The following is a 27,948-nucleotide window of genomic DNA, read 5'->3' as shown; positions in this document are numbered from 1 at the left end:
AAAAAGATGTATAAGTTATTAAAAGACGATTGACCGAAATTTGATTCTTTTCCAATGATAACCTCTCTGACTCAGGAGTTACAGTATTTCCTATATAGATGGATTGTGACGTAGAAAGAGTTGCTTACATATACTGTATGAACTGTTTAAGGTTATTTACATAAATTTATGTGTGTTTTTGTTGTTGTTGTTAAAGAAACTTTAGAAGTAATAATAACACAGTAATAATATCGCTGGATTGATACCGGCACGTCTTTTAAACAGAGAGATGTAGCTATACGAGATGCTATATTTTCATATAGTCGTAAATACCTCCTTTAAATTAAACCTCTGGATTTTGTGGGGCTGTGTTTTCATTTGGTAACCTACCACATATTCCAACAGCAAAACCATTGAGTAAATATTTACTCGCATTTGGTTTCGTTTAAAATCGTTTTTTTTTCAGTTAAAGTCTTGTTAATTGTTGATAACAATATTTTGGTTTTACTTTTCTACTTTTTAAACTTAGGGTCAAATTGGCGCTTAAAATGTTATCAAATCGCATCAACAAAGTGCTGTCTTAAACAGATGGTTAATAATACTTCGCTATCTACATAACCCAACCAAGGACAAGCTCAAATACAGAATTGGCCTCGTTTTCTCAACTTTCTGTCCAGTGACTAAAGGTAAGAAGTATTAGCCTCAACTGTTATGCGTGTCATGTCTCATTTTGTATGCATTCATGTATGTATTTATGTATGTATTTTAGATCCTATTTTAGATTTTAGAAGCCTCATTGGCTTATCAAAGCCGCAAGCTGACCGAAGTCAGTCTCTTACATTCATATTTAACGTCCATGATTATGAATTGTCAATTGTCAACAACTCTGTAACTGGACGACGGATTAATCTTGGAATGACTCGATTATTACGGTTATTTTACGGTTTTACCCTCTTCAATTTTTTTTTACGGTTTTAACCTCTTCACTCTCACTGAGAGATTGCATATTTGTCCAATTGGACACTCCTTAATGTCTCCGGGAATTAGTTCAGAAGATCAAAAAACCATGCATGCCGTCAGTGAGAGTATACTTTTGAAAACTTTCATCAACGTCATCTTGCTAAAGTTTCGGTCATTACTAATAACCCTAAAATAAAATTTATTTCATTTTTACGTTTTGGCTTTAAATAAATGTCAAGATACTTTCAGAAGAACTCACAGCAATTTGATGTAATTCATTTTTTCCTTCTTCTCCATTCTTGTCACGTTAATTATTTTCTTTCCTATATAACATTGCGTGCTGATACATACATCAGAATCTGAGCGTAACTATATAACACGTGGTAAAGCTGTGAATTCGGTGCGTGCGAACCACTGAGTCTAATTAAATCGTTTCAGAGGCATCGTAAAAGGATCTAATTGTTTCTATTAACTTCAGACTGATTCTTGGAGCAATATATCGAAGTTAAATCCCACAAATTTCGGTTTTGTAGTAGATCGTCTATAATGCAAGTTTCGAAAGCGCATTTGCACATTCTTATATGGTAGAAACTCCTTAAACCTTATCGTGGTAGCCATGCAGCAGCTCAGAACTTTTCTTTTTTATAGGAGAAGCATTAGATAAATGAATTCCGTTGAATTCGCAGACACTATGTCTTATTGACATTGTAGATTCACTCTGCTATGTCGACAGAAACCGACACGTTGACTCCAGCCGTAACTGTTGACTATATGTTTATGTTATTCAAGAATGTGAGATTTATACCGTAGTCTACCGCGATAAACGGAAATATCATTTTAAGGTTTACTATCATGCAGTTGCTCATTGTTGAATATCTTTATCAAACATACACATTATTTATTAATATATCAAAGCTGACGAAGTGTCGCTTTTTGCAAACTACAGGTAACTAAGTTAAACGAGTTGTACAATGTGTTCAGGTCATTTTTTGCAGGTATTTATTTTAATAGTATACCTTTTGGTTTTTTTCTTATTCCATAATCGTCTTGTCGAATTATTCGAAACAGGTCATAGGTGTCTTTGGATGAAAGGAAAGACAATGAGTTTGGTCCCCATTTACGTCAATTTCTACAAAACTTGTGTATTTCAAAGTTTAAGTAGAGGCCCTTCCCTCTTCTTTGAGTGTATATGACTTCCGTGCAATCTTTATTATAAGCCTTGAATTATTTAAATTCAGAGCCAGTCTCCGTCCAATTTCAGACTAATAATTTTGCCGTGAGTCAATTTCGACGACAAGTTGACTAGAAAATGGGTATAATTCAAGGTCTTTCTCTATATTTACATTGTTTTTCATTGGGAAATTCCATCTACATATAATTAAACGAAATATTGCTTTTAATGAGTCCGGTGAAGATGGTTTTTTCTTGTTTTGCATAACTTGGGTCATAAAGTAATGAGAATTTTTATCGTATTACTTAAGCATGTAACAGACCAAATACTATGATGTGAATTGACTGGATCGATCATTAATTACTCCTTTTAGATTCCTGTGAGGTTTAACATAGTTTACCACGGCGATATAGTTTGTGTTTGTTTTACAGTTCATCTGAAGAATATCAAAAATATCACTCTGTGGTATTAAAAAGAGACGAACCTAAGAAAACATTTCAGATTATCCCTCTGAAACAGTCACGATGCCACATGGAGTAAGTGGCTTGCCATGTTCTTACCATTTTCACTTGAATGTTTCATTTTCTTTAATTGTGGGGGGGGGGGGGATGTATTGATGCTTTCACTCGAAGGATGGTAATCATAATTATGTCAACAGCAGATCAGCAGATCGCTCGCTAACCTTTGACCTGATCATATATGGTGTATCTATTCCCTTTCCAAGGGACACGTGATACTCACTTCACGGTCATGATATCGTCACGATCGTAGGGTTACAGTTTCGATGTAAGGGGACTGGGATCAAGAAAGGATCAAGTTGTGTGGTTTTCGTTCCCATGCTCTACCTAACTTACGAATAGTTAAAAAAAGAAAAGAAAATTCGACTTTGAAGAATTCTACAGTTTCCGAAAAAGGCAATGTTACGGCAATAAATGTTGATAGCATCTGATTGCTCGATCTCATCAAAATAAAACCCTGTGCTACAATAGTCATATATATGCAGATAACTAGTCTGTCTGCTTGATCAATCCAGGTGTGATTTCCTAGTGATTTTACTGATAATAACAGCTAATTTATAGCGAAGTTTCCTATATATATAGAGTATTCAGAATGAATTAAAATGATAAAAATAACATCATTTAAATGTTAGGACACGATATTATTGATATCAGTGATAATGATGAACTATGATACTTGCACTGTGCGTATGGCTTTATGTACTAAGGCACATGAAATGCACATGAAGCAAAGCATATAGCAGGAAGACAGTTCCTTATACTCTTTTCAAAAGAGTTATCATATTCTACATAACCAGGCCAGAAAACTCATCTTCTACAAGTGTAGGCTGAATGCATGGATATGGCACCCATCCAATGTTGAGTATTTCAAATAGTCACTCTCCAACACTCACTATCATACGAAAACGCATTATTCATTACTGATGAAGTAAAGACGTGTATAAAGTTAACTTAGTGACTGCACTTATTAAAAACAATAAAACCAATAAAACTATAATGACTGGCGGTTTCACAAGCACATCTTGCTCTATATATAAGTATAATAACTTTATGGCAATACCATCGTTGAAATCGTTAAGTTTTGCCAGTCAATAATTGATCCATCATGCTTATTCCGCCGTTTGTTCGACTACGAAACTAATTGATTTCTGGCTTCAATCATAACCCGTTTAAGCTCGAACATTAGCCACATGGGGTTCGGACGACAGTTTTGCACATGCATGATATATATCCCTTCCATTCAGTCGTGCCGACCCTGGGTATATATATGCTATACCAACGTATAAGCTAAGCTGAGGTTGGTCTCGGCGTCTTATGCAATCCGCGAAATGCGACAGAAATACATCCTTGGAGTTTGAGAAAGGGATTTGACCTTTCTCGCACCTTCAAATCTGAAATTAATATCGAGCGGACGTTTTTAATAAATCTTCAATTTTTGGCTTAAAGATTGACTGGTTAAATATATATATGTGACTTAAAGGAACATATTCACTGTTTATCGTTATTTCAAATATAGCTTTGATTTATCTTCATATATCCTGATTCATTAAAACTATATAACTAGCTAGCTTGGATTGTGGAATCTTGACATATGTTGAAAAGAACGTTTTCTTCTTGATTTCTTAGTATTATCATTACTAAAGTGCATATCAGCTATAGTTCTCTTGCAATACATCTTAAGCACACCGAACAGGCCATTGAAACATGCTAAATAGACATCGTTACAACCCTGAGTCCCTTAAATATCATGATCTGCTAATGGTTATGTATAACGTCAAAGAGATTGCACATAGTGGCAGACATTGTGACGATTGGCTTGAAAGTAAATCGTTACTTTGCAATCTTATATCTTAATGATTGGTTTATAAATCTAGATATGCACTGTATTCAGTTTAATTTGTTGTAAAATCCCACGTAAACTGAAAACAAAATAAAAGTGATGTCATTTTAGCAGATGTTTAATTAAAAAAGTTACACTATAAAGGGACGAAGATGAAGCGGACTTGAAAAAAAAAGGTTTATAAATATCATACTTTTTGAGTCTTATCCTCATAAAAGAAGTCATACAGAGACAACGTTCCCTCTGATGAACTTTATTTCATCTTTTTATCTTTAAAATCCTTGCTTTTCATGTACAATATATGAGTTCACGTAAGGTCAAGTTTGTAATCCAATAACTCTATCAAATGAACATGGTGAAGTAAATTGACTTCATGAAAGAAAAAAAAACTATTGATATTTCGCGAAACTATTGATTGCACGTTCAGACGTCGTTTGTTTTATACATTTTTGTTTAAGAGTAAACCAGACCGCTAGACTCTTTTCCCGCGATGTGAACTTTTCCCGCCAAGTTCAACATACATCTTTAACTTTGAACACGTCCTTCAATGGTGTCTTGAGAGACATTCTGCTTGGTTAGATTCTGAACGAGTAAACGCGTCATTCTTGAGGGTGAGCCTGCAAAATCGTTGTCACTAAAATTAGATTAACGGACTAAGTCAAAGATTTACGTTTATAAATATTTTCACCGCAACTGTCGTTTTTCATTTTCCCTCCCGGAAGAAGCCACTGGAACATAAATGCTCAAATGCGAGATAGTTAATTTGATTGTGGATCAAATGAATTAGATTAACAAAGCAAACGCCAACTTTGGTTGAAATTTGTCGGAGAACATAAGTGAAAGACTACGAAAATAATGACTTTTCGTCAGGTCAACTGCTCACTCGTATATTATACAACATCAAAAACAATCTTGGGAAATTTGAATGATTTACTTGTTAGTGCAACATTTTGACTAAAGCAACTAATTGGACCAAACTGCATGGTGTATATAGTGTGTCTGTATAAGGCTTAGGTGTTAGTACATCGCAGAAAATATCACCAATTAAGACAGAACCCCACCAATGTAAATGAAGATATCGATTCACAATAATCGAGTAGTTTCGTTAGGGTCCTGTTAGCTATGCATGCAGGGATCAACTTTTATATAGTCAATATTAGAAGACAAATAATAGAATGAAAACAAATAGTTTTACCGCAATAAACCAACGAAGTACATGTCAAACGAGAAATAATCATATGAACAAGGGTCTTGGATTGCTTTTCAGGAACTTGGGTGGAAATGAAAGAAATATTCTTCAAACTGTTTCGTTAAACTGTAATATTTTGTTGACACTATACCAGACACGTTCATTTGAGGTTCAGGTGACATTTTACACCCGTTGGCCTGGTGATCCGCATTTCCTAACATCTTCATCATTTTATTTTTTTCAAACTCACTAGAAGGAATAATTTGAAGAAAGATAATCTTTATAACCATTTACGAAATATTTGCGCAAATACGTAAAGTTATGTTGAGTTACGTGATGTATGTTCGTTGTATATTTAGTGCAATTAATCATAGGCCTATATGTTTACATGCCCATTGGTGCGACCATTGTTTTATATTCCCCTGTCATTAATATACATCACTTCTTCTTCACTTTGTTGTTCTCAAATGATCGTGCTCTGCTATATGCATGACTCCGCTAAATTTCTTATTCCCTTCAGGTTCCATTTACTTAAAATTAGATGAAAGTCTTTAAATATCTTGATATACTTCGCAAATAACACTGACGCTTCAGGCTCCACAGTCTATAAGAAGACACTTTTCTTCCCAAAACATCACAATTTTTTTACTAAAATACAAATGAAATTTTATTCTGAGTGAGGTTTTACCCAAAAGACGTTTAATTTTACGCCTTTGCAAGACGAAAACGAAGAGAATGATAAGAAAGACATATATAAAGACTAAATGTTTAATTTTAGGCACTGTATCCCTTTAGCAATTTTTTCAGCCATCAGTTCGTTATTTGTGAAGTCGTTTAGAATCGTTTGTACGAATAAGAATGCAGAGAGAAAAATGCAGAGACAACCAAAATAGATTTTGTGACTATAGGGCTGCCAATATAGGCTGACATGACTTTGATTGCGATGATAATAGGTTTAAAAACGCCGAAAATGGTTTCTTGCTGACGAGTTATATATATATATATATATATAATATATAATATATATATAATATAATATATATATATAATATATATATATAATATATAATATATATATATATATATACATACATATATATATATATATATATATACATATATATATATATATATATATATATATTACGCTTGCAAATGGCTGATGAGAAAGGACTTGTAGGACAAAATGAATCTTGGAAACATTTGAAAATGAAATGTTTATCAAGTTTGCTTTTGTTTTGTCCGTCTTTAGCGTTACCAGAGATGGTAACGGTTCCTTTGACTGTATAGCGTAAATGTTGACGGGTGATGAACGAACTAAACCTCTTGAATAATACCATTTCTGACAAAATGTTTTACGGTTTTCAAGTACATGTTAACATGTGCGGAAAAGAATTTTATAATGAATCCTGTTTTCTTTTTTGATGATATAATACAAAATTGCCGGTTTAAGTCTAGAATACGTGGCTAGATCAGCATTCTTACGTCACTAGTGACGTGTGTAGAAAGTATTTAAAGAAAATTGATGTTGTTGAGTAAATGTGCACGACAGCTTACATAATTGTGAAGGTGACCATATCAGTTTGATAGGGTATTGTTAAGTTAGTTGTGAGTTGAGCAGTAATGTTATTACCGATTTTGCGCATATTGTCAACGAAGTACCTATGATATGTCTCTCCTAGTACATTACCAAAAGAAGAAAATATAATATCCCGCAGAACATATAAACATCCACGATTTCATTTCTAAACAGAAAGTAAGCACGTCTCTTGTAAACCATGCACCTGTATTGATAACTTCAATTATATTTTCTGACAAAACGCAGTTCCGTCCGCACACTATTGCTTACTATATATGTTTACTTGGTATTAGCAGCTGTGTTTTTATGCAACTGGCGTTTGATTCATACTATACCATTGGAAGTATATATGATTCTGTAATACTTCATATGCTCCAACTTTGAATGAAAAAACCAATGTTATTTCCAATACACCTGTTCATAAGTCCTTCAAAAAAAAAGTGACATTTTCACGTTTTGTTTTTTAGTTTGTTGTTTGTCATGCAGGATGACGTAAAATGATGAAGTGTTAACGTACTTCCATTGATGGATAATTTACGTATTAACATGTTATACGTTGTTAAGGTTATTATAGGAATTAAATCAACCAATGAGAGTTGTTAGATCTATTCAACTGAAATAATTACCACGACGATCAGACTAAGTATTCATTCATTTACTTCTAAAAAATCTGGTTACATCGTTAATAATTGGAGATTTGATAGGAATTGAATGGACGTCTCTGCAATCTCGAAATACATATTTTTAGTTTATTTTATTTGTTTGTTTGTTGGTAACAGATTCCCTTTTCAGGGTTATATGATGGACAGAAGTTCACATTTATACAGTGTAAGGATTGTAGTGTAGGTGTGTATACAGGAGATATACGGTATACGCACGTTGTGTGATTATACCTATAGCTGTCACAGCAAATGTATATTATCAAATCGAATGCTAATTTATAAGAATCAGGAGATTAATATTATTCACTTTCAAAATACATCATATCCCAAACTTCCCAAACTTGTCATATTTTCTTCATTAAATGGAATGAAAGTTGAATTTGAAGGAATAGAATATGATGATTTAAGTAACGAATGTAATAGAACATTTTACCATCCATCATATTTATCATTCTCATAACATGAGGCGCCAAATATTTCCGCTTTAATAAGAAAAAAAATGCGTCAATACAACAAAGACATGTTTAGAGTCTTATGCAAGCCTATATTAAACTTTGATTTACGAACGATTAAAGAACGATTAATGTGTGTGTATGTGTGTTTGTATATGAAAAGACCACTTAACAGTCGTATCGGTTAGATCCTTTTCATTTGCATAAATGACATATGAACCTTACATCCTTTTCTTTCTTTCTTTTATTTAAATCAGCAAGTCTCGGCATGATGATAATTATTAGTAACTGATTAAAAATTCAAAGACACCTTGCAGTTCGTGTCATATTTTCAATTTACTCAGTTCCGTTTAACGTTGAAAGAAAATGCGCATTTTCTAAGAATTTAATTAATTTATGCCGCAGGAACAACTTTTAATTGCCAATTTCAGTTCGTGTGTCGGCATTTTATTATCAATAAATTTCCATTAAACAGGAGGAAAATCTAGAGATGAATGAAAGAGAAAGGTAATATGCTCTTGGTATGAAGGAAAAAAGCCTGCATGATTGCTGGCAATATCTTACTCTTGATTTTTCGAATGTTCATACAAAAGGAAAGAATTGCAATCTCTTTATGTTTTTAACGAACCGTATATTGCTATAAATAGATTTTACAGGTCAAAGTTCGGGGGAGTAAAGTCGCTTTCCTACGTACGTTTCTGTAGGCCATGGTATAACCTTGGTGAAGGGGCTGTCCTCAAAGGCCATCCATGAATATGATACCACTAAATGTTAGCACCCTGGCTAGTCGGCCCGGTTTGAAAGCACCAAATGACAGCATAGTGCAGGGATGCAACCACGTATTCTTCTGGGGTGGGGGATTCCCCTTATAGACCCCTCCCATGGGAAATGTGATTGCACCCCTGGTATAGTGATAGCCATTTTGGCTAGCCGACCGTTTGAAAGCACAAAATGATAGAATAAAGTGATAGTCTTTGGCTAATCAAGTAAACAGCCAATCTTTTTAATGAGTATACGCCATAGAAATTTCTATGGTATACGCATAAAAAAAATGCCTTAATGTATTCTATCAACGTAGTTCCTTCATCCTGTTATTTTAATTTCATTTATCAAAATACAACTCTCGATACATGGTTACCCCCCCCCCCCCCCGCCAGTAATAATTCTGTTACTGACTTTTGGTTTGCATAAGCTTTATACAACAAGAATCTTTTGCCCTAATATGGCATACTTACCACCATAAATATATCATCACTTGACATAGGCCTATTCGAATTCTTTTATATCCCAAATTTTTACTGTTTAATATACCATCTTCACGAACTTAAAATAAAACATGAGTCATGGCGATCTGCTTGTTAAGCTTTACAAATCTTCATCTTCAGAACTTAAGTGCGGTACTCTTACTCCTTCAATATCGTATAACCCATTTTGAGATTTTTTTTATTATTTCATCATCTAGCACGCTAGATTTTTTCAACTGACGCTGATATCTTCAATTGATAACATAGAGTTGCATTCGCCGCGAGACATTTTCATTCCACTTTCAGCCTAGTCCCTCGGAGAGAAGACCCCAATATTCTTTGACCTGTGAGCATAGTTTTGAACCCAGCCAATAAAATATCTCCGTATGAAATTAGTCTCTGCTATTGATTTTGTCCTTTTTGTCAATTGCAGCTTGTATATTAGTCAAACTGTTTGCTAGGATTCCTATATAGTATAACCTACTGTCTTTATGACAAGTATATGGCTGACTTCATTAACGCATGCTGTACGCACCATTAAATTCAATAATATATATAGCCTCTCTTTCTATTCGAGTGATCTCACATTAAAATCACCTTTATGACTTATTGAGAATGCCTTGTTTGATGATGAAAGGGAGAATTGAAAGAATAAATAAAATCAAAAGTGGGTTTTATTTCTCATGTGAATAACATAACCAGGGTTTGATCAATAAGGTCTCACCAAGGGTTGATGCGTGTGTTTATATATATATATATATATATATATATGTATATATATATATATATATATATATATATATATATATATAGATGATATGATATAGATATATAGATGATTCAAAATTAAATCACGGGGAGTCTTTTTTTTTTAAAGTCAATAAGAAATGGAAACCCTGGATGGAATTTTAGAGCTCTCAAATATTTTAATGATTTTCGTTTCAAGAGCCTTGTCCATTCTCTGCATATACGTTAGGAGCGTATATATTAATGGGGATAAAATAACAGATGGTATACGTATTAAAGGAACGTTTCAATGATACTTGACCGTATAGACCCGTCATCTAAGTGATTTATCAAATTGACTATAGAAGAAAATGATCACCTCCAAATGATGTTGAGAGAGCTTATATAGTTTTACGTCTGTGCAGTGGCGTAGGAAGGTACTTTTGAGTGTGGGGGGGGGGGCTGAAGACTGATGGCCGGCCTGGGGGAGGGGTCTAAGGGGAGGGGGTGTTCCCCTCCCCTTTGGAATTTTTTGGCATTTCCAGGTGGCCTCAGATGCAATTTGGTGCAATGTAGCACACTTCAACACCCACTCCATCTTGTAAAAACTTTTGCATTTTCATCTGGCCTTAGATGCAATTTGGTGCTCCAAATGAGATTTTTTTCTCATTTGGAAATGAAAAAGGGGTTTTCTGACTTGCGGAGCGGGGGGGGGGGCGGAATGATACTTCCGCCCCACCATATTTTTCACTGGGGGGCTGGCGCCCCCAGCCCCCCGGTTCTACGCCCTTGCGTCTGTGCACGTGTAAAAAACGTTTATTGATACTAAATTTAGCAAATGGGATGGGGGGGGGAGAGGAATCGCGTGTTTAATTCAATCCTTCTCTCTTCCCCTTCTTTCCTTTTCTCCCTCCCTTGCGCTCTGACCCCTCCTCCCATCTTAACCCAAATCAGTTCCGTGTGAGAATTCCCCCCGCCAGTTAACGTAATCATTTGCTTATAGAGATTTTTACACGTTCACTGGAATATGGACGCAGAACACAAAACTGTCTCCTACACGCTTTGTAGAAAATATTTGAAAGTAAATAACAATATAACATGTTTTCATTCAATGTGAACCTTTCGTATTTATGACAGCAGATCACAGTTTGCAGCTCCAACCGCATCGTCCGGTCTATTGGAATAGCCAAGTAGTACAATGTTTGTTAACCCATCCACCAGAGTGCACAAAACCCATGCCATCATATTGGCTTGCTTCAAGTTCATCAAATGCATTTGCATATTTTAATCGTTCAATCAGAGTAAGTCCTTATTGAATCAATATTTTCTCAAAGCAGGAGGTGACACCCCTCCCCTTAAGACCCTTCCTCAGAAGGGCCGTCAGCCATATTTGTCGCATCCCTCCCGCGACCGCCCTCACCTCAAATTCTAATTCGTCGCAGAGGGTATAGTCATAACGAACAAGCGTTAATTAAACTTAAAGCTCCCTGATTCTTAAAAAGGGGACAAAACATGGGGACATCAAATTGACTTTCACCTCACGTGACCACGAAAGCTGGCTACATGCCTTGGTCGTTCTGAGATATATACGAATCCTTTCTCAAGTCCGACCGACACATGGTCTAATCACCCTTCGTATCGGCGTTACCTACCCCACCCCCACCCTAAGCCTTTCCTCCCCAGTCACCCACACCGTTCCTCAAGTGATAGACAAGCAAGCATTGATTAAATAAATACACATATACTATATCTGATTTCACGTTGTCTAAACCTTAATTCTCGAAAAATCAATATAAAAAACTCTCTCTCTCTCTCTAGATATAAATATGGTTAAACCGTTGGCTCTTTCGCAACAGTGCCCAACTAATTTGGTCCGGAAAATAGTAGCACTTAAAAATGTCTTGTGTGGAAGAAAATCGTATAAAGTTAAGAAGAATGGATAGCCTGTATTTATATTGACCAAATTTGAAACCAGTTTTCCAGGTTTTAGATAAATTTGTGTCTGTTTCCTCTCGGTGAGAAGTAATCCGTCAATCTGTTTGAAATTACAAATGAAGGAGATGACAGCGATATATAGGGTCTAGCGTGTTTGATTATCATAATAAAAAAAAAAATATTTAAAAAAAAACAGAAACGAATTGAAAAAGATATCGATAACAAAGCATATTTCGAGCAAATATTATATGAATAAGACCTTGGAGGATTGAACGTATCTAGTACAAATTTACAGACGATAAAATGACAGACAGACAGACGTTTTATTCTATATATTGTCTTGTCTCGTGAATTCGCGGTTTTCTAAAATATGTCGTGGTTTTGTTGACACTTTAAAACGCATGCTTATTTTACATTTGTTTCAGTGTCAACCACTGCAGACTGTATGCATTGACATATTTTATAGTAGGAGTTTGTGAATCTTTTTGCCTTATCATTTACTGAAAAACAAATCATACAGTAATGTAACTTAAAGAGATATAACTCACGTGTTATTAGTTCAATGCCATACTAAAGGGTGCATGCTATATGATATTGTTGTCGATGCTTTTTAACGCAATTCAAGCTCGGTATAGATATAGATTAAGTATATATATATATATATATATATATATATATATATATATATATATATATATATATATATATATATATATATATATATATATATATAATAGATTAAGTATATCTATGTATAGATTAAGTATATCTATACAGATTAAGATATATCTATATCGATATATCTATATCGATACAGATTAAGTATATCTATAATATACTAACATGTATATTATAGATATGTAGATATGCATGGATTGAGACTGGAAAGTAACGGCACTAACACCAGATAATTAGGTATAGGCTAGTTAGGACTCTGCATGTTTATGGTGTGCAACGTGGAGTCGCTCTCTTGAATTACACGTGCGACTCTCTCGTCTCATTTTTGTAATGTCTAACAAGCGAACTTACTATCCGTATTGACCTATACAGCAGAAAAGCAGTAACTTGTCGCAGTAGTACTGGAAGGTCGTACAGAAGTATATCGGAATTCACTCTCGGGTAGTTCACAACTGCAGCATAATTCTGGACCTTATCATTTCCGTATCCACATATTATCAATTGGACATGGCTCTTAAGGTCTGTTTTGTGATTTGTATATGGTTGAAGCCACATGGCTGCTCCGTATATATACGCGAATTACTTACATGTTAACCTAAATACAAATAGACAAAAAAATGATGAACGAAAAGTGAGTAAACCTCAGTTTAAATATATAGGTATGTAGGAAGAGGAATGAGGGCGCTGCTGCTTCTACAACTTTGACAAATTGGGGCAAGGAGTATGTTTCTGCCACTTCACTTTGCAAGTAGGGCTTTGATAGCTTCCTACGCATATTGTAGCAAGTTTTAACACATCACATGGTCACTGATGGGAGAGCTGGGACTGGAATAGCTTCGGGCACATATCCTAAGAGTCCGAAGACATCGCTTGTGATCTAACAATGTATCCATATGCGATGTGAAACAAATTACTTGTTACTTGGCGCTTTGATATTTTATTGTTAATTATTGAATATGTTGCAAGTCTTTGAATCGTTTCTGAAAATCGTTTCGAAGAAATGATATGCAACAGGCAATCGTCAATAGACTATCTTATAAATACATACTGTATAATTTACCTTATATACAAACATGGAATTTCTCCTCATATTTGGGATTTCTTCTTTAACCTCTGATGCTATTTACATACATATGAATATGTCTCAAAGTCATGGCACCGTTTCCAAATATGTGTTTTTTTTCTCCATAGAATAACTATGATTAACGATGCATGGGAATGAAGATATGTAATATTAAATCAGATTGGTTTTAACGGTCATTGGAAGCAGATGTGTAATTATTTCGACATATTTTGAAGACGGATCTTCTCAGCGAGAGATGAAATGAAAAAGTTAATGAGTAACCTTGGCCGTACCCAGTCACAATAGAATCACTGCAGTGAATACAGCTCAGCTATAAGACCAGTAAATTATGGTCAACACTGTGGATTGAATTGCTCACGGGATATTAAAAGGATAGACGCCGGAAATAAACCTGACACATCGTCGACGGGAAGTAGGATACAGTACCGAGAAATATTACGAAATATCATAGGAAAGGTTATATGAAAAGTCGTCTGTGATTGTTACATATAATATAAGGGGTTAATTGGTAGCGGTACATTTATTTAAATTTGTTTCAGGACGTTCTGTGAAGTCAGAGTTTATACACACAAACATGCACGCACACACGCCCATACACATATGTATAGGCCTTTGTATATATTTATGTATATATACCTTATATATATATATATATATATATATATATATACATATATCTAACTGCCAACAGAATAAAATTCAAGGTTGTCGAAGATGTGCTGAAATGTTGCTAAATTGTATATTATATAAATATATATATATATTAATAGCCTATTAATGTAACGTACCCACTTATTCACACTTTCCCGGCTAGATATCAATAGGAAATGTTGTTTGTGAATTTTAAGGATGTATGCGAATGGAGGATATTCCATCTGGAAACGCACTTTCCATATACCCCAACATTTTTGTCTAACTGTTATAATATGGTGGTTAGCGTCTAATTTCTCTCTGAATCATTGTTTGCAGGGGTTGGTACAGGGGCGTAACCACGTAATCAGGCGGACTCAACCACCACCCCCTGCACCCCACCTCCAACTGGCAGACAGAATATGACTCAAATAAATATCTACACAGTACGTAACTATATAACATGTATGTGCGGTACACTTCTCTGTACATTATAATTCATACATAATATTCAGTATTAAGAACCAAGAAATGAAATCGTGACAGTGGGTTGTAACCGCCATTTCTTTATTGTCCTTCCTTCAACTGAAAGGAAAGTCTAAACTGATTACGCTCGACTTCCCTAACGAATGGAACGTTCTCTGTTATTTATGTTGAACAGGCTTCTGGTATATCTATATATATGCATACCATCCATGTTCGTGCAGGCTTACCAGTGAACTGATATGTCTTTGTAGGTAGCATTGTGTAATTTAAGATACCATGTAGGGAGACAAATTCTGATATTTTTCGAGCAAATCAGCGGAGATAAAAAAAAAAAAAAATTATATAAAAATAAAAACAGTAAGACACGGCAAAACAATCGATGTTTTACAACAGAATTAGTGTCATGTTAATTCAAATTGGAACAAAAGCACATTCAGACATTTGAAGTGTTTTAAACGAGTGATGATGATCAATTATAATGAGGCTGGACTATATAAACTAATGCACAGATTATTAGAAAATACAGATAGCATATAGAGAAACTACTATAGCGAAAAATGTTACTTCTCTTTTATTGTGTTGTACATGATGAGAGGGAACGGAGGGGGGGGGGGGGGGTGGATGTGAGGAGGTGACGGGCACTAATACCTATCAACAATTCATATTCTTAAAATCATCCTTCATTTTCTGCAATGTTCGGTGGCCATGCATGCACATCTTTTACTACTCAGTGAATTTGCAGGTTTCATGATAGTATGATTTAAAAGAAATTAATGAAATAATTAATGAAGCAAAAGAGCTATTAAGTTTACGGGTCCTATCTTAGGCCATCTGGGCATCCTACCCAACATGTAACACCCTTTGGCGGTTATAGCATATATATGGATCTTATTGAACACCAGCAAGTTATTACGGCTATAATATCAACTAATGATGCAAGGCAGAAGAAATAACATGCATCTTCAGTAGGAATATTACTTCCATATTTTGATCACGAATTTTAATAGCTGTAGAGAAGAAGAGACAAACTCACAAAACCGTATCCAATACCGTTGCAGTAAAGTGATATATATATTAAAATTAATATTTACCAAAGCGATACTTTTCGAAAAGTAATAAATTTATCCAATTTATTAGCATTTTAATGGACCATTAATGATTCCGGAACTGTCGAGAAATCCCCAAAGGCGTTTTCACCTTTAATATAGAACAGCTAAATACATCACAAGTCATAGATGACGCCGCTTAATTCAACAATAAAAACTCTTTTACTTGAAAATATTACATTAGAATATTCGTCCCAAATTTCCCACTATTGGTATACATGTCAATGGTTATATATGCATAGAGGTATAGGGATGCCTTAAAGGGAAATATTTTGTAGAATATATAATAAAAGTTGAAAAGGTCATGTACACTTCCCTGTAGGGATGCGTGTTTTGTGGGTGGATGGAGGACAAGTCTGGTCAAATACAGGGAAAGAATTATAATGATGACGTCATATCTGACATTTGTGCTTCCGTGTTAATATGAATATAGACAGTTATCAGCCTTAAAATTGTATGTTACCTTGAAATGCGCAAAACCTTCAAGAAGTTTGTAAATGAAACTGTTAAGCGCTATAGCTAAATTTGCAGAGAAAGTTTACTGCATTGGAGAAAAACGGTTAGTGAATCGATAATTATAGGAACAGTTAAAATGAATGCAATTAAAACAGATCACCATGGTTACGCTGATGGTTATTCAGTAATATGTAAAATTACATAGCTGGGCCAGATTGACACAAACTCTCATCTCGACGTAATGTACAGGTTAAGCTTTGAATAATGTTATATGAAATGTGTCATGCTTGGTCAGTGATGTCACTATACTTATATATCATTGATATATATATATATATATATATATATATATATATATATATATATATATATATATATATATACATATATATATATATATATATATATATATATATATATATATATATGTATATATATATATATATAGGCTGAAAGTTTTTTCACTGTTCTTGATTTTCCAACTCATTACGATTTTCATTTATATATATTCATTTGCCTTTGTCGTTTACCTCCATTGCATTAACATAAAGTCTGTTCAAAGTATCTCTTTCGAGATCCGGCTTTAGGAATCACAAATGATTTTCGAGTTGGATAGCATCATGTTTGATCTCTAGAGTAGGGCAAAATATGTCACCAAAACAGAACTAGTATTGTTCGATATAGGTGACAAACGCCTACAGTGGAATTACGATCTTCCTTACCGGTTTCGAACCTCTGGACATACAATCAGCGTCCATAGCCTAGTGGTTAGGGTGTCCGCGTACAGAGCGGGAGGCCCGTGGTTCGAATCCCGGTGGAGGCTGAAAGTTTTTTCACTGTTCTTGATTTTCCAACTCATTACGATTTTCATTTATATATATATATATATATATATATATATATATTTATTTATTTATTATTATTATACAAAATTTCTATAGCGCCTTATCCAATCAGAAATTGCTCTAAGGCGCTTTACAGTAAAATACATACAAACATGATATACAAATATACAAATCGATAATGTAAGGTATAAAAAGGGTAGAAAATTTGTTATATACAATCTGACAATAAATTGTACAAAAAACTGCAAATGGAAAAACGAAAATGATACAAACAAATTCTTAAAGTTTAAAATATATAAAAATGTGAAAAATTTTAAATTTTAAAAGCGCTATAACGCAAAATAAAAAATGCGTTGTAATAATGTGACAATATATAGTATAGAAAGCACAGTTAATGGAATGCAGATCTAAATAGAAAAGTTTTGACTAATTTTTTAAATTCATCTATATTTTTGGCACACTTAGCTTCCTCCGATAAACTGTTCCATAATGTCGCAGATGAGTAATCGAAACGCCTGTTTCCGTATGTAGAAGTTTTAATGACAGGTTTGGTAAGTAAGGACTTGGATTCTGAGCGTAGAGATCGAGTAGGCTTGTATTTATGTATTAATTCAGAGAGGTAGATAGGGGCTAAACCATTAAGTGACTTATATGTATATAACATAATCTTATAATTGAACCTGCAATGAATCGGCAACCAATGTAAGTCACGTAATACAGGTGTAATATGCTCATGTCTACGAGTGCGACTTACAAGCCGTGCAGCGCGATTCTGAACTCGCTGAAGGTGATCGGTCAGCTTGTGAGGCAGGCCATATAGCAGGGCATTGCAGTAATCCAGTTTTGATGTCACAAGGGCATGGATTAAAGTCTTACACGCATCATCTGAGATATACCTTCTAATTTTGCCAATATTTCGGATCTGCCAATAATAGGACTTACAGATAGAGTCAACTTGATTATCATGGTAAGATTGTGATCAAGATATATATATATATATATTTATATATATATATATATACATATTTTCTGTTATATATGTCATCTTCTTATGACTTTGCCGGAGTGACATCAGGAATAATCATTTAGCCACCGACAAGTGAAAACCTCTTTTCACAGTATGATGGCGTCAATTGCAAATTCCTTCCTCCTATGATGCCAACTAAATGCTTCTTTTGTTTCACGTCACCGATGAAGGTGAGGGTGAATATAAAATGAGTTTGGCGGCAATGACCCTCACGAGAACACCTGCAAGTTCTTCTGTAAAAGGCGGCGACCATTGTAGCTCACCTTAAGCGAGAATCTTCATAGCCTAAAGGTCAAACGTGTCCGAAATCTGGACAAATTTTGAAGAGGTGCGTTAATGACCACTCATGGTGTTCTGAAATCGAAACAATTGTAACTGACTGTGCCAGGTTGAATGCAAGAAACTGTAACGGGCGACTCATCAACACTTACTTCGCTTTCAATTTTCGTCAAATGTGAAAATGTGGAAACGAATATGATGTCCGATGACATATGGCATTTCACCTGTTATTGTAAAGTGCTTACTAGTCATTATCTAACTTCATAGAACTTGAGATGGGTGTACTATACTGTTCAGATAAATCACATCGGAATGAAACTTTCTGACACGACATAACGCATTGAACTCTATGGCTGCAGTTTCACTATATACGCAGTTACCAGTTGTCAGCTAAGTACACGCCTAATTTCATAAAATCAATACCACTTTCGAGAGCGTAGAATTAAGTTATATTTCCAGCAATATATATATATGTTTATATATATATATATATATATATATATATATATATATATATATATATATATATATACATATACATATATAAATATGGTCATTACATATAGATTCATACCCCTACCTAAATCAGTCGGGAAAATGTTGAATCCCCCCCCCCCCCCACACACACACATGCATTACTTCCAAGTCGTTTGTACGTTACCGGTTTTACTTATGGTATTTCAATTCTCGGAAAGAAGAGTGTGATATTACTCGTCTAAAGAGATATGCCGCCAATAAAACGCCATGTCACTAAACCCTTACATATAGATTCAACCAAAAGTGAAATTCTCTAATAAAAAACCATAAAAGTTTCAGTCTTAACTATTCTCTTTCATAAACATGACCTGTTTGTATTTGGTTGACATTTGGCAAAAGGAAATTTGAACCAAACATTTACGATAGAATTAGGGAATTTTTTGTTGTTGACAATCTTATAATAGGTTATCATTTATCGGTGCCTTACTGTTATAAACCTGACTTGAAGAGGACACAAACCCATCCATCATCTTTGGTTTATATGACAAAGATCTTTGTGAAGTATATATCTCCCTCAATCAGTAAGAAAACTCTTGGTTTGCTTGCATGGGAGATTTCCTCGTATAAAAATTCGTTTCTTGGGGCTGTTATTTACGGTAAGCTTTGTGATGTTATATTACCACCAGCATCGAAACCCTTATACTTTCTCGTTTCTTTTACTTTACATATTTACAAGGTTAAATGTCGGAAGTGTTGACACTAAAACCAATGCCATCATTGTAGATCATGTTAGGAGGTTCAATATTTTAGATTAACCAATTTCAAAAGCCATCTCCATTCCATAAAATAAACATTATCATAAATAAAGGAAGGTATAAACAATTGACGCACATGTGGCTCGATGACGTCATATTAGACTTGTTCAAGTCTTAAGTCTTGTGTCTGAAGTAACAGTTAATCTGTGATATCTCTCAAATGATTGGAAAAGTTGTTCATGACTGTAAATCTCTATCACATTATAGACCAGTATAGACCAGCTGGGTGGGTTTATGTCTCTTATAATATTGATCTGACATGCGGACTTAAGATGTCAGGTGTCACGTGACATGATTTGTGGGCGTAAACGCAGTTATATACCGAAAACTATACCTGAAGAAACAATGACATTTTTTGTTGTTGTATACGATTCCGTTTATGGTTGGCTATATTCGGCGGCTACCAACTATATACTGCGGGGAGGTCAATAGTATTATAATACAAACTAATAAAATTGCATGTTTATAACAACCCGTGCTCTAAGATAGACTCAAACTACACTCGACCTTTCATAGTAAGCACAAATATTTACTGTGGGTAATTGCATCGCTACGAAATTAACGATGTGGTCGTGTTTCGTAATTGTGGTGTCCAAAATAAAAAGATCGAAAGGGGTCAAAAACACTTTCCGGTGGTCAAGTTTATTGGAGTGATTATCCACTCCCGTTTTGATTTAAGAATTCCCGTGATTAGATTGGAAGTATATATATTACGTAGAATGATGTAAGCTTCGTGTCAAACACTGACCTATTTACTTTGATCGTTGAAGGCATATTGATCTCTCTTCATAAGATATATAACCTTTTAACAGGATAAATTTATGCATCTTGATGGCTTTCAATGCTCAGTCCATGCCTGCTTCAAAGTTAGTACAAATCTACACACAATTTAAACGATACGTAAATTCAAAAGCAGCAAATTGACTGGGAAATTCATGGGCAACTTTTGAAAGAGCGAAAAAGTTATTGGATGGGTTGGGATTCGACGAGACTGTCATAGTACTTCCTCTCGTGTATACGCTAGAATCATATCGCCCGGTGGCTCCGCCCTACATCCGGCATTTGACACATTTTGGCACGGTAGGATAAGATCTGCAGACAAAATATGTTGGACTCAGATTTATACGATTTACGCTTGACTAAGGGCAAACACATGTGTAGATAATTACACAGTTATATACGGTGACATTCCTGACACTGAGTACTCGATTCGAGTACCACAGTCCTGGGATGCAAGTGGCGGCAAACCTTATCCCCTATGTTGATTCTTTTTTCGGCTCAATTTGATCATAAGCACACGTAAATAGGACCCATTCAACGATCAGACAATATATATATACATATATATATATATATATATATATATATATATACATATACATATATATATATATATATATATATATATACATATATATATACATATACATACATATATATATATATACATATACATATATATATATATATATATATATATATATATATATATATATATATATTTACATATTAGCACAGTCTTGACATGGAGCGCTATGGTTTTATACCTACGACGTCAGCCTCACACATGACGTCATTGGCTCGACAATTGTTTCTGGCAAACAGGAAAGTAGAATAACAGGAAACAAGCGCCACTGTTCCAACCTTTTGGCGAAAAAAATCTCTAAAAATCAATATTTCCTAACTTTTTTAGATTAATAAACAAAATTTAAGGGATTGAAGGCAAATTCGCAGTCTGTGTGAAATTATCTAGTCACTGAGACTGGCGAAAATGAGTTTGTTGAGATTGTCGTCAATTTTGACTTGAAATAGCCTCTCGGGGGTTCTTGCTTATTCGTTTTTGCCTATCGTTCAAATATCAGTCCAAACTAAAAGCTAAAAGTTATCGGTGGATGTTTAGTGCAGAACAACAAAATGTTAAATTTCAGGATTACATCCAATCCATGCGTAAAACATTATAACATATATATTGCATTATAGCATTATCACGTATACTGCAGTATACTGTAAGTACTATGTTGCATAAGGTCTATACCGCTATACCATTAACAATACACAATGACGTCGTCTCCTCGTTGTATAGGCATTAATGTTAATGTTAATCCTTTGCTTTATATCTCTTTAATAATTCAAACAAAACAGGTTCTTAATTTCATCTATACAACAGAGTACGTTGTTATTAACTTATGTAAAACATGTCATTTGAGGCCATAATAGTCTGACCTATAATAGTCTGTGTGTTAGACTTAGGAGTCCAGCCACTTTCATTGATGAGTCTGAAAATTAAAGTGGTATAGAATTACCACCTGGACTAGAAGCAGTGATTTTTTAACGTCCTCAACGCAGCAAATTTACTTTATGCCTAAAAGTCATCCATTCAGGTATAATGTACAACAGCCAAAATGTTAGCCTTCGAGGAAAGTGTCTGTCCTCATGTTACCGTTCTTAACGTTTGAATGTTATATAGAGCATATGAACCGGAGATGGTCTAAATTTCACAAAATTGAAGAAGAGAATTGAACCGGGCTGTTAATGAAATAAGCTGGTTAACCATCAGAAGGCTGATCCACAAAGGCAAACTTAATGTTCAGAATCTCGAGCCAGCCATGATGTGGAAATTTGAAGGGGTTAAATTTTCAATCCTAAAGCCTAACCCCTGGAAGCATCTGCTCCAATTTATTCACTGACACCCCCTACCCCCTACCCTCTATATATCTGGATTGCGACCAATTAACGGGGCCTTTTTAAACATACTGCGATGTGTGGATTGCCCCATCCCCTTACTGTGTAGAGATGCCCCAAGTCTGGTCCCACAGAATAAACATAATTAAAATAATGTTGCATTTTGTGTGTATGTGTGATTCTTTGACACAATTGACGTCACCACAAACGAGCCCAGTCTGTGTGTCTGACGTTCCTTTACATAAAGTAACTTCCAATAGGACTTTGCAGCCCGTAGATGAGTATTCTTGCGGAGAAACCTCACACGAAATAATATTTCCATGTACGAATTAGTGAAATACGTTATGACCATAGTAACTATGTAGCTTTTCTACATAACGAACGAAGGAAAAATAAGGCGCCTTATACACAAAGTACCATACGACATCTGTTTAAATGGACGACATTTAAGGAAAGTATCATATTTGAAATGAGTCACTGACATCTGCTTTCTTAACACATTGTGGCTAAAAGGAAGGAAAATAACAACAATTCTAATACATCCATTTTCTATTGTCATCAAAGCAAGTTTCTCATTTGCCAAAAAAAAAACAAAAAAACAAAAAAAAAAACAATTTTGCTGCTGCTACAAAAAAAAAAGAATTCTGCTGCAAGAACGAAATTTTAACTCAAAACTTAGGGAACGACCTATTTTACGCATTCCTTTGTTTGTATGCTTGTTTGAATGTGTGTTTCATACATAGAAAGAATCAATTTCTATATTTTCATATGAAAACATGTTTGCATTATTTATTTCATATTCCTGAGTTTATAACCATCGCGCTATCAACGTTGATTTGCCGGTCATCTCAAGTTCAGTGATACACCACCGTTTCATGTGGCTAACTCTTGGCTCTATTTGATTACATCTTTTACGCTAAGTAGAGGATCATACGTGGCATTCCCAGCTGTATGTCGATATGAATATGTGCATAAATATATATATACTGTCCGTTTGTGGTTTTACACTCAGTAAGTATCACAGGTTACCCTAGGCAGCACCAAGCGGCCGAGGCGCGCAAGTTCAACGCACCATTATCCGTGTTAAGAGTGATCGTATTACCGCCTCTGGCATTCATGAGAATACCCGCAGGGCAACGACAAAACAATAACATCTCTTACACTAGATGAACGGAGCTAACCCACTGTTCGCTGCATGCGTCTTTTCTTAAACGGCCAACACGATCCAGGGTCTTCCATTGGCTAAATGTTGAATATGACGTAAATATTTCCGTTCTAGTGGTAGGTGCGTATATACATGCATTCCTCCCTGCGCATGCGTGCTCGAGTTTTACACCACGGTTTGTTGATAACGTTCTCATCCCGCAAACGATTAGGAAAGTGACACGAAATAGCGCAAGAGGTTATCATAGATACCTTAAAGCTAATACCATATCACGTTTTCCCTTACGGCGTGCCATACACGAGCAAGCAATTAAGAAGGAAACTAATGCGTGACATTCGCGCCCCGAGATCACACTTTGGTACTATAGCATTCATGTTCTAAGGAAGCAATCTATATATATACTTACGTTGGGAGTACCGCCACCAAGAATATTTACATTATAAGGAAGGTAACGTCTTAAAACTGATTCACTAAGAGAATGGAAACAATTGTGCAGACTTCGAGGTAAGACGTACACCTAGAAATTCTATTTATTTTTCGAGCATAAGTTTTTTAAGCATTTTTCAATACATTATCAACCAATTTTTGAGCATGCAAATATACAGTTTATATATGTACGTGCATTCAATACAGATTGCACGCGTATCATGCCTACTAATACGCTATTGATGCAGCCTGTATACTTTCAAAATTCATTTTATTTCAGAATTAGCAGAAATCACATACCAAAACATTACGTTTTCGTATAGTAGTTGCTCATATTTGTTTTTTAACCTGTGGTAGGTAACATATTTCTTGGTACAGCCGTTCTCTTTTTTGTTTATTCGCCATAAGTTTTAATTACGACAGAACATGTCGGAACCAGTTAGGAATAATTGACTTGCTGGAATCTTTAGGAATGTTCTGTGAACGTCCTTTTTCACTTCTTTTTTCTCCCTTTCATTATATTTGATTTAGTTTTGTCTTTACTATACTTAAACTAAAGTGCTAATTAAATAGTGGGAATATACGTTATACGATTTATTATATATGATATAATTTGACATTATTAGTCATACCTTATAATATTACGGTCGTTTACGCATGCTATATATTACAACAAGTGTCGTCATGCAATAAACATCGTATTATTTTTTTCTTCTTCAAAACTACCGTGGCCTTTTTGTATTCATACTCATATATGGCATGAATACACACGTTCTCTGTTCTCAGAATTATCTCAATTTTTCGCTACATTCCAAGTATCCATATATGAAAGCTATATAATGCGACAACACATTTTTGAATGATACATACTGCTGACGATAGATTATACATGTTCTTTATATCTTTTGTATTACGCGACCAAACATTTGAGATTTTAGCATGAGAAACGTGGGTTATAAACAGTTTAAGTAATATATACATACGGACATACGGCATAATTACCAGAAATGTAAAAATTCACTAGCTAAAGTTGCTAAATACTTACATTAAAATAATATCGTACAAAGAAGCGGTAGCAGGCCTACAATTTCACAAGTATAGCTACTTGCTCAATGGCATTTTCAAAACACATAAGTGTAAAGGTTTTTGAGAGCAGATCAACAATATTTGCTGATAATAAGCAGTATTTTGCGGCTTTGGTTAGGTACATAGTTAGCTTAGATCCCTGGAATTCAAAGTGGGGTCTCCACCCATTTTGGGGGTCACCAAAATATTTTGGAGGGTCGTATCACCCCCCCCCCCAAAAAAAAAATCGGGAAAAAAAGACAAACTGCCGACATTTATGGAAGAACAAGTGGAAAACTCTTGAACATAAATTACTTAAAAAGTTGCAATATATAACACCATTTTGCAACTAAAAACCCTCAATGATACACACAATTTCTAAAAGTGGAGAAACAGATAACCCCCGTATGCCCCTTCCCCAGGCCACAAAATCCCTCACTGGGGAGGGGATAGGCGGACAAGATGGTGAAGGTGAAAATTAGAGGTAAACAAGCAAAATAATTTAAAATAATTTGATTGTTAAAATTCTCTTCCACAGAAATAGTAGGCTACATGCAGACTAGGCTATAGATACGGCCTGTGTTCATTTGCTATGAAAGTATATATAATGATGATTATCGATATTAGTTTGGAATGTTAAGATATTTTATCCATACCAAAACATTGAAAAAAAAATCATTGTTTCAACAACCTAACATTTAGTGCTCTTGCATTTTGCGAGATGGATGAATTTATATGTTGCTAATCTGCTCAAAAATAAAATCGACATAAAATGATGTATTTCTATCGGTTTAAGATCATATTTATCTTTGTCCCCAATATTTGCGAAGAGTCGACAAGTTATCGAAAAAAATTCTTTTATGATATTGTCGAAACATCCGATTAGTGACCTAACTTATCGTTGTAACTTCCATCATTGCCAAACCTGTATACATAATCACTTTCCTTTAGTGTTGAAATTTGCACTTTCCAGAATGAAGTTGCAGTTGGCAATATCAATTTGATCACAGACAAAAAAAAGGGGGAAAGAGCAAGGAATACATTGATTCTAGCTGCCTAGGGAATAATTTTCTTATAATACTATTTATTAAACCGACTGAAAGCCCCTTGATAACCACTCGTGATCAACCTAATACGAGAACGCTTAGGGAGGACATGCAAGGCGCGCCGTCGGGGACAATTATATTCAATCAAAGAATTCATGGTCACTGCCTCACGGTCGGAGGATTTTCTTTTTGTCAAAGTATTAACAAGGTTGTCAGATCCTTTACCTATTTTCATCGTAGTCTGGTTGTCGTCTTGCCTCGAACATTTTATTTATTTTTTGGTCATGTACTTAAGCAGTCCAAAAAAAATCGTGTTAGTACTTGGTTTTCAGTTCTGAATTACATAGTCTATATTGTCTGTGTTTTTTACCCGTTTTTTTCAAACGTTGAGTCAACGAAAATTGCCTTGAGATCGTGACATTTATTTTCAATTACTGTTTTACTTTGGTGTTTTCATTTTGCTATGAAATATTTGCAATAGTTTTCTAACACATAACTTTGAAGTAAACAGAGTGCCCTTCGGTACAGTGGCTACTGAATCGGCAAAATGAACTGAACATTTAAATGCTGCCCTCTAAAAATATTAAGAAATCATCACCAGGATCGATTACGTATATTAATAGGCTTTTTAATATCAATATCTACAAAAGGTATTACGTCAGTCGAAAATCACCGACGGCTTCCATATTTATTCATATATACACATACAAGTCGCATGCTATTTCCAACAACAAGAAACTGAGTAAAAGTATTTCCGATGACAAAATTTCGTTTTTTATTTCTAATTTTATCTAATTTCGTAAGGACTGTTGGCCTTGAGCAGAGAAAGCAATTTATTAAAGAATTATCATGATCATCTTTCGGCGCCTGTCCATTACTAGGCAATATGAAATGATTTATGTGACGTAATATATATATATATATATATATATATATATATATATACATATATATATATATATATATATATATATATATATATATATATATATATATATGTTGATACTAGATGAGACTAGTGGAACACTAGTGGTTGTACAACCACTAGTGTTCCACTAGTCTCATCTAGTATCAACATATATTCCGCTCTGTCCAATGGACATAGAGCACTCTGCGCCAAGATAGACGCCAACCTACTCTATATATATTTATATATATATATATATATATATATATATATATATATATATATATATAACTATATATATAATGGCAATTTAAACCCTGTGATCAGATGTACATATTATAAAGTAGGTCACATATACCAACAATGTTACAATTTGGTGTACTACAAGTCATTCTTGTGCAGGGTGATCCCCACATGGGCAGCTGTCGGTAATATGTATAGTGGACTTGATGTGGATAAAACAGTAGGAACAGTCAGCTTGGTATGTATCAACTTGTCAGCGAATCAGTTACATTGACT

At 34.6% G+C, this 27,948-nt stretch overlaps 1 long non-coding RNA gene across 1 annotated transcript in view; it reads left to right on the top strand.

Moving 5' to 3' along the window:
- The window catches only part of LOC139967027 (uncharacterized), a 45,490-nt gene that overhangs the window by 633 nt on the left and 16,909 nt on the right, over positions 1-27,948 (top strand). Inside the window, exon 2 of the long non-coding RNA XR_011792825.1 lies at positions 509-665. This is a non-coding gene — a long non-coding RNA (uncharacterized lncRNA). The remainder of the gene's footprint in view (positions 1-508; positions 666-27,948) is intronic.

Source organism: Apostichopus japonicus, chromosome 4 (assembly GCF_037975245.1).
Source record: "Apostichopus japonicus isolate 1M-3 chromosome 4, ASM3797524v1, whole genome shotgun sequence".
Lineage (NCBI taxonomy): Eukaryota > Metazoa > Echinodermata > Holothuroidea > Aspidochirotida > Stichopodidae > Apostichopus > Apostichopus japonicus.
This window is presented reverse-complemented; position numbering and strand designations above follow the sequence as displayed.